This window comes from Impatiens glandulifera, chromosome 1, assembly GCF_907164915.1.
Source record: "Impatiens glandulifera chromosome 1, dImpGla2.1, whole genome shotgun sequence".
Taxonomy (NCBI): Eukaryota; Viridiplantae; Streptophyta; class Magnoliopsida; order Ericales; family Balsaminaceae; genus Impatiens; species Impatiens glandulifera.
In genome coordinates this window covers 18,154,304-18,164,110 of record NC_061862.1, presented here as the reverse complement: position 1 = coordinate 18,164,110, position 9,807 = coordinate 18,154,304, and the positions used below count along the sequence as shown (strand labels likewise).

Here is a 9,807-nt window from a genome sequence, read left to right as displayed (position 1 = left end):
TCTTTGCCAGGAATTGCAACATTAGGAGGAGCTGAGGAGATGACTTTTTCAGGGATACTATCTTTCCTGACTTGTTTGTTCTTTTCGGCCCATCTAACCATTGTATTTCCCACAAAACCGTTGCCTTCAATTGTTCCGATCTTCTTTAGAATATCTCCTTCAGTGTTTTTCTCTTGTGCACCAGTTTTCCTCTTTTGAATGCTATCAATTGGAATTTCAGGATCCAAATTAACGAGTGGAGAAAACGCACCCAGGTTCAATATCTCAGGGTTAGCCTCGGGTGTCACGGTTTCCTTGGTATTTACTTCAGCATTCTTCTTAGAACTTGAGTTATTTGCCTTCATGTTTTTCTTTTCTTTGATTTTCGATCCATTCTTACCCTTCTTAGCTGTTTTAGAATTATTCAATCCTGTTTCTTGATCGATCCTTTCAATTTCAGCCCTTGTTTTGGAAGAACTATGCCCATTTTCTTTTGGTTTGATCTTTGTTGCCGACATCTTCTTCATAGACTTATGATATTCGAGGTCGCATATTATTGTTTTATCATAATCGGTGCTATCGTCTGATTCCAAATCAACATCTATGCTTTGGTTCTTTTGATTCGACCAGTGGCTCATAGCTTTGATAGTAGATTTATTATCTTGGCGATTATGATCGGTAGAAGGTGGATATGTGATGCCAGGACCGACATTTAAAGAGCTAGGACCGGCATTAGAAGAGTTAGGACCGACATTAGAAGAGCTAGGACCAGCATTTGAAGAGCTAGGACAGGCGTTTAAGAGCTAGGACCGACATTTGAAGAGCTAGGACCGGCATTTGAAGATATATGACCAATGACATTAGTAGTTTTAGTGTGTCCAGGACCGACGTGTTCAGGATCAATGACTTGAGTATTCTTGTTATCCACCCTTGTTAGACCCAACTTTTTAGCAACCAAATTATATTTTTCAGACCAAGCCAAGCGAAAACCGTTAGTTAACCCCATATCAGACCCGGTCAAGCGAAAACCGTTGGCTAACCCCTCATCAGACCCGGCCAAGCGAAAACCGTTGGCTAATTCTTCCAGTTTCATACATTCTTCACCTCTTATACACTGACTTATATTATGACCCAACTTATTTGTAGCTTCCATGAGATCCATACCCAGACCCAGATTTTCAAACAGATTGTCATTTATTATGACATCAATCAACGAATCAATGTAATTTCAAGTCAAGCTTTCACCATTGACTATACCAATCAAGTTCAGTTCATCATCCTTTATATCTGTATTATTAGGCTTTTCTGATTTAGCTGAATTTATTTCCATGAATAGTTCCAACTCAGATCCAATTTCCTGCATTACCTTAGAGCCTTTTTGACAGATTATCTCCAGCATTGGGACCGAATTTTCAGCACAAGCGACTCTTTACCTTACAAGCTCTTGTATGTTGGCTAGGTAATTATGATTTGATTTATGCAGGGTGAGTGCCCAGTACATGTACTGCCAAGGATAACACTATCTGGTCATAGAATTGATCCACCATGTGACAGAGTCCATTATCTTGCTGCTGTTGGGAGGAAAATGGGTTTGCTTAGAAATGGTTCTGAGGGAGTTGGTGCTGAAGCTAGAGGGATTATTGCAATACTTATTGGTGGTGGACCTGGAAATGTGAATATAATAACTAACTAAAGGAGAATGACATGCTATATTTATGCACACTAAATCTGTTGTTGTCCTTGTAAACAGACTAAAGGATAATGTTCAAATTCTTTTAATACTATAAACTACACTCATTGGGAAATGTATGCCATAGGAGGTAGCGCAGGTAGCGCAGATCCAACAATCAATTGTCAAGGGAATCGATATCTCGCCCCTGTCAATCCTTTCGCTAAAGAGGTATATATATTACAAATCAAGTTGATTATTACTCTAATCTGATCTGATCAATTATCCAAAATATTTGTTCATGCAGGTGACAAAGAGAGTTGAGCCACAAGAAGGTGGATGGAAGAAATGGAACTGGAGATGAGAAGGAGATCTTTTGCTGAATGGGGCATTTTTCACCCCATCAGGGGTGGGTGATGCAGCCAGCTATGCCAGGGCCTCTAGTTTGGGAGCCAAGTGTTCATCTTTGGTAGCAAGTCTTACCTCCGGTGTTGGCGTTCTTATATGTCGCACATGCTCACAATGTTAATTAAGAATAAAAAACAAACAACTTCATTAATTATTATTGTTTTTCTTCTTATTCTCCAATGCTTATGTTAATTCAAGTGTATATTTTCTACATGTCAAGCCATGCATAATGACCCATGTTTTGAAATTGTTCAACCCCATCCTGGCCTGTTAATATCATTAAAGGTACAAAAGCTACCTTTCATTGTTCATCTCTTTATTTTTATTATGCCATTTCTATCTAGTCCTGTTCATTTTATATATGGCGTTTCCTGCCTCATAAACACCACATTCAAATGAGAAAAGTGAGATTATAAAGAAAAAAAATGAACTTTCATATGTACACTGAGACTACAGAACTTTCATAATTTTCTTGAAACTGAAGCAGGATTTGCCATATTCTGAAGTGAGGCCTGTTAGTTTTCTTGAATAGTGTAAATTTTGTTAAAAAGAGGAAATTAATTCCAAATAATCAATCAAAATTCAATACAAGTACTATTCGTAATAGATAGTAACAAAAAACATGTGTTATGCTCAAATTTCAAATGCTACTACATCATTTGAACTTCTTCAATGAACAACCAAAAGATAGGGAAACTTAAACTAGTTTTCATCAGCATTTGACTAACAAAAACTTAAACTTAATCTCGCGACGCCTGCGTGGGTCTCTTGTTTGATGTAAATCTTCTCAATTTCATTGAGAGGTCGGCTGGATCAATCCAATTTGTTACAGAATCTCCATCATCCATCATTTCCACGTTTGCTAGTTGACCCAAGCTTCTCAACTGTAATATTCCACCCTTCATCTGGCCTTCTCCTACTGTACTTGTTCTTTTTCACCTCACCCGTCAACTGCCATTTTACCAATCAACAAACAAATACATTAGTAATGGAGAAGGAATCACTCAAAACTGTCCCTCAAAACTGCACCCAAAGCAACCCCACCTAGGCTGACGAAGGCTTTCAATTACCTTCCACTTGTCATCATCTAGGTTGTATGCCTCCACACTAGAGAGGGACTCACCATTCCTTCCATAACCCCGACTGCATAAACAATTCCATTCACTTCGGAGCACGCAAAGTCATACCGTGCAATGTTCATGTTTTCTAACTTACTCCACCTGCACCATGCATGCAAATTAATTAGAGATCATACATCCATCATTTTTAAAGATTTGGGAAAGCAAAAGAAAACCTATTGAGGCGTGGATCATACTGATAAACATCTGAAGATGCATATCGTTCTCCATCATCGTTCTCCATCATCTATCATGGAGTAGTAACCAACTATGACAAGAAGCTTCCCATTGATAACTGCCACTCCAAAATCAGCCTTCACTCAACCCCCTCCTCTTTCCTAGATAAATTGCTTTGAGACAAATTGGTGAAGCACATATTTGATCACGTATGCATTTTCTTGCCGTAAATTGAATCAGGCATTTTCTAGATCGATTTTCAAGCAATTGAAACATATAACAAACATGCAGGTTGCCTCACCACTCACTCTAGTGTTGAAAGAAAGAAAAAAAGGTATTTTACTTACAATGGCAAAACTAGTACTTTCTACATAAATTCATTCATGGTATCCTTCACATATGGGTATTTTGCAAGACCAAGGCATTAAAGACATTGCAAAGTTAATCACTTCAACAACAAATGCCAATGATTCAGATTCCATGTCAATTACTCCTCCCCTCTTTTGGTTGTTCTTATCTATTTCCAGACCAGCAATAATACCACTCTCTAGATTGTCACTCTCTAGATTGTCCAAGTTTCTTCTCTCAACACACATTGACTGGATACATGGTTAAACAGACAAACAAAAAATAAAGTCAACCACCTAAATTTATTAATAACAAGTACTAGATATAAGAACCCATAAGATAGACCAAACAATGATTTGTGAGGAATAGGAAAGATAAAAGTAGGTCGTCTTGACTTTCAGGGTCGCCCTATCGAATAAGGGAAGGTTCAGAAGCGAAAGCTAGAGAGCTTTTTCGTTTCGGGTTCAGGTCGATGCAATTGATAAAATAAAAAATATAAAGCAGACAATGAATCCGGTCAAAGATCGTAGAAAGACTTGTTCAGTGATTCGGCTCCAGATGGAAGAAGAGCATATTTCTCTTAATAAGTCAGTGGTTCGGATGGAAATGACCCATGAGTGAGTTGTCCATGTGTGTGTGAGAGTGAGAAGAGAACTCTAAGTAATCTAAGAAATAGTGTAATAATAAGATGATTATAAATAAGACACATTAATTGTATTGCAGTAGATCCATCAAATCCTAACTTCCGATCCAGATACAAAGCAAGAGCAACTTCTAGCAATAAAAGGAATACTTACAAAACAAAAACTTTTTCCGGGAAGATAAAATGATGATATTCAAAGATGCACAAGTCAGTAAAAATACAAAGCACCAGAAACCCTAGACAAAGTGTTAAAAAACGGAATAAACCATGAGAAGGCCGGATCCAGATCTCACCAAAAGAACCATTTGCGATGCTCAGTCGAAATAGAGAAGTTGAAAACGGAAAAGGCATTATCAAAATAAGAACTGAGTCTAGATTTTTTAACTTAGATTGAAAAGAGACTCAAGCATACCAAGAATTGAGTTGCAATACAGACTATCCGTTTATTATCATCAAAGAAAAAAAATATCTCTCACATTCTCTCTCGTGAGGAAACCATCACATAACCGAAGTTATCATTTTCCGAGGAGATTACAAATTTCATTAAGTTGTAAATCAGCGGAGGCTAACACATAACATCTATTGGAGCTAGCGGAAACCTATGTCTAACAGATGAGAGCGTGGGGCGCAAAATACGTTTGCGTGGGAGCGCAAATTGCAATCTGAGCTGGTCATATCCAACATTCAAACCAAACCATTCAACATTTACACAAAACAACCCTAAATCCTAAAACCATTTCATGCATTCAAATGTTGAAGACGACGAAAAATGAAGGAAACACAAAAACTAACTTGGTCGGGGCGGCGTCGTTGGGAGTTGCTGCGCTTAAGGAGTCGGGGCGGCGGTGGTCAATGTCGGGGAGAAGAAAAGTGAAAGAAGATTAAGAAGGTGAAAAGAAAAGAAGAGAAATGAGAGGAGGCGTCGTTACCGGATGAGAAGAGAGAAAGAAGAGGAGAGAAAACGAAGGGAAATTGGACTAAATGACCCTGCAAATAGGCCTATTTGCATCCGTGGTAATTTTTAATATTTTTTGATCTGATGACCACTTATTTTTTTTTTGACTAATTTACCCTTTTCGCGAAACGCGAAGGGAGTTCGCGTTTCGCGAAGTGAAACAGTCTTGATATATATACTCAAATTTTTTCATTTCTCTCATTTTCTTTCTCTCTCATGCTTTCTTTCCTCCTGAGTTTGTCGCCGGCGGCGTAAACTCCGGCGACGGCGAGCCCTCAAGCATAAATCGACAAGATAAGCAACCTTAAACCCGAATCTATGTTTATATAACAGATTTATGTTCTCATTTCTATTTTTTAATGAAACCCTAACCCTAAATATGTTCTTTTTGGTGATATTGGTTAATATTGGTTCATATTGAATCATATTTGTTCATATTGGGTAGTATTTGTTCATATATGTTCATATTTGTTCATATTGGTGTATTAGTTTGTTCATCTTATTGATTGTTCTTTTGGCTGTGATGATATTTGCAGATGATATCGTTTCTGCTAGTTATTTAACGAAGCGTTAAGTACTTAACGAAGCGTTATGTACTTAGCGAAGCGTTAAGTACTTAACGCTTCGTTAAGTACATAACGCTTCGTTAAGTACTTAGCGCTTCGTTAAGTACTTAACGCTTCGTTAAGTACTTAACGCTTCTGCACGCGCGCGTAGGAAGACGAAGAGGCGCGCGTATATGCACGCGCCTGACCATATATTTTAAAAAATAAAACATTTGGACATTCATTTGTTTCCCTCTTCTATCCTCTCGATTCCTCTCTCTCTACAACCGTCTCACTGAAGAACACATTGACAAGGCCGATCTTCCCGTCCCCCTCGTGTCCTCCCTCTCTATCATTTATTCCCCATAAATCTCAGGTTAGTTTTATTTTGGTTGTTGCATGTCTTTTTTTGGTTATGGGTTTTCATATTTGCATGTTTAGTTTTAGGGTTTTGGCTGTTTCAGTTTATTTGGTTAGGTTTAGCGTTTAATGTTTGTTTCTGGTTATTGATTATTGCATTATATTTGCATGTTTGTTTCTGGTTGTTGGTTATTGTTTCTGGTTTAGGGATTCGCGAAGTACTTAACGCTTCGCTAAGTACTTAACGCTTCGTTAAGTACTTAACGCTTCGCTAAGTACTTAACGCTTCGTTAAGTACTTAACGCTTCGTTAAGTACTTAACGTTTGATGTGGTCTATGTATATGATCTTACATTTTTGTTGTTGTTCCTTTTGTAGATGGCAGAAACCACCGTTCCTGATTTCCCTGGACGGATTTCTTGGAAAAGCGCCCTCTGCCTTAAGAAGATTGTAACGAAGTTTGAGGAAATGGATCTTGTGGAGAAGGTGTACAATACCCAATTCCGATATATAGTCTCTGCCCCAGTGTTGCAGTTCTCAGGAACTATTGTACATCACATGTTGCTTAGGAGGGTAACCTCAACCTCCAAGGAGATTACTTTCAATATCAATGGGCAAGAACTTGTGTTTGGTATGAAAGAGTACGCCTTGGTGACGGGCCTAAACTTCGGAAGGTTTCCTGAGGTGAACGAAGAAGAATGCCGAGGTTGTCCACCTCTGTTGGTAAAATATTTTAAAGGGAAGTCGAGTGTAGTAATGCAAGACTTGGAGACTGCTTTTTTGAGATGTAGAGATAAGGAAGATGCCTGGAAGATGGGGCTGGTATGCTTGATTTGCCTGTACCTATTTTCATTTGACCCAAGGAGGGTGGTATTTGCCAAAATCCTCCACATGGTCGAAGACGAGGAAAGTTTCCTCCGATTTCCTTGGGGGAAAGTGACCTTTAGAGCCACCCTCAAGGGTTTGAACAAGAACATGAGACATCTCAGTCACACATATTATAAGAAGAAGAAGAAGAGTACTACTGATCCTTATGCTCCTTTTGCTTATAACATTTATGGGTTTGCACTGGCATTTCAAGTGTGGACATATGAGGTCATCAAAGGTTTTGTTCCTAAATTTGCTAGAAAGAATGAGCTTAATGATCCTCTACGCCCAAGGTTGTTAGTCTATCATTCCAACAGGAAGAACACCTTGATCGAGATAAAGACTGCCCTGGAGACAACGGATCTGACTGAGATGGAAGAGTCCTCCATGGAGAAGAGGTTATACAGTGGTGAGGACTTTGAACAAATAGATGAGTCAACTGATGAATTTTTTGAGGGATTTACAGAAGGGAAGTTAGTGAAGGAGGATTATGATGATGAAGAGGAGGGAAGTGAACCTGAGGATGAACATGAAAAACCTACTTCCAAACCAAACACCCGGAAGAGAAAGGCTGCGCTTAATCTCAAAGAAGCCGTAAACCTGAAGAGGAAGCTTGCTTATGAATCTAGTCCTGCCCACATTCCTAGCCCTCCATCCGCTACTAGTCCTGGATTACCTCCAACATCTTCTGTTGGATGTAAATGTGAAGAGCTGAAAGAGGAGGTAAAAGCGCTGAAGGAGGAACTCATCAAAGAGGTGAAGGAGGAGCTCAAAGAGATGAAAACAGCTTACGAAGAAACTCAAACAAATCACAAGGCTTATATGAAAAAGTTGGTTGTTAGTATGTGCGAACAGTTATTAGCCAAATCCAACCAAAGGATGGCCAATTTATTTGTGAAATTAGATAATATGGAGGAGGAGAGGAAGAAGAAGAAGAAGAAGAGCAAATTGGAAAAGAAGGGCAAGACTGAGGTAAGAGAAAGATACTTATCGCTGCGTTAAGTACTTCTCGCTTCGTTAAGTACTTCTCGCTTCGTTAAGTACTTAACGCTGCGTTAAGTACTTAACGCTTCGTTAAGTACTTAACGCTTCGTTAAGTACTTAACGCTTCGTTAAGTACTTAACGCTTCGTTAAGTACTTAACGCTTCGTTAAGTTCTTAACGCTTCGCTAAGTACTTAACGCTTCGTTAAGTACTTAACGAAGCGTTAAGTACTTATCTTTGGTTGTTCTTAACTAACCACACTGTTGTTTTATTTTTGCAGGAAGGGAATGTGGAGGAGATGAAGACGAATGACAAGGAGATGAAGGATGGGAAGGTGGAGGAGGAGAGTGAGAAGGTGGAGGATATAACTGAAGTAAGTTTTACTTAGTGAAGTCAAATGTTGTTTCGGGAAGTAAACGCTGACCACACTGTTGTTTTCTTTTTGCAGGATGGGAAGGTGGAGGAGATGATGACGAATGAGATGGTGATGAAGGATGGGAAGGTGGAGGAGGAGAGTGAGAAGGTGGAGGATATAACTGAAGTAAGTTTTGATTAGCGAAGTCAAATGTTGTTTCGGGAAGTAATTGTTGATCACACTGTTGTTTTCTTTTTGCAGGATAGGAAGGCGGAGGATAGTGTGGTGAAGGTGGATGGTGGGGAGACTGAGAATAATGTGAAGGTGGATGGTGGTGAGATTGAGACGGATGTAAAGGTCGATGGTGGGGAGACTGATGTAAAGGTGGATGGTGGGGAGACTGAGAATGATGTAAAGGTGGATGGTGGGGAGACTGAGAATAATGTGAAGGTGGATGGTGGTGAGATTGAGACGGATGTAAAGGTCGATGGTGGGGAGACTGATGTAAAGGTGGATGGTGGGGAGACTGAGAATGATGTAAAGGTGGATGGTGGGGAGATGTTGCTCTCCGATATGATGCAAGAGATAATTGAGAAAAAGAAGGATAAGGTCAAGGTTGAGAAGGTTGAGAAGGTTGAGAAGAAAGCCAAGGTTGGGAAGGTTAAACTCAAGGTTGGGAAGGTTGAGAAGAAAGTCACGGATGGGAAGGATGAGAACGATGGGAAGGATGGGAAGGATTCGAGGGATGGGAATGATGAGAACGATGATGATGATTTCCAATTATACAACACTCCACCTAAAGGAGTTGTTCCCAAAAAAAGAGTGAGGAAGCAGAAGAAAGATGAAGACTACACCAACCCTTCTTTGTCAAAACAGCCAAAGACGAATGATCCATTAACTATCAATCCCCTTCAAAAATTTGATGATGAGTTGTTGGTTCAATTACAGAATTGGTTGAAAGATGAAGCTACCAATGATGAGACGAAGACTGTGTTTACTTGCGAAGCACGAAAGAAGTTGTTTGTTAGAGTTCTAACAAAGTCCACATGGCTTAAAGATTCTGTAAGTGTTGCATTTCATATTAATTCTTTAACTTATGAATAAGGTTTTTGATATATGCTGCCTTTTCACCCATTTTGTAGGAAATCGACGCAGTCTGCCACTTGTTGCGCAAAAGGATTGAGCAATATCCCAAGACATATAAACATTGTAAAGTATCAATAGGGGATTGCTTATTAGCAGATATGATGAGGCGAGAGTACCCGAACTACAAAAAAGATCCAGAAAAATTTCCAATATCAGACGTCTTTTCTCAATACTTCTGGGGAGCGCCTCATAGACATATGCCAGAATGGCCACTAGTAGACGATATTTACGTGCCTTTGAACATTGGCAACAAG

The 9,807-nt window shown here is 39.3% G+C and overlaps 1 long non-coding RNA gene across 1 annotated transcript; it reads right to left on the bottom strand.

Moving 5' to 3' along the window:
• Nucleotides 1-2,613: 2,613 nt before the first annotated feature.
• Nucleotides 2,614-5,287, bottom strand: LOC124921090. Its single transcript, XR_007097649.1, has 2 exons — nucleotides 3,351-5,287; nucleotides 2,614-3,276 (listed from the first exon to the last, which is right to left on the bottom strand). It is a non-coding gene; the product is annotated as an uncharacterized LOC124921090 (long non-coding RNA).
• Nucleotides 5,288-9,807: the final 4,520 nt, after the last annotated feature.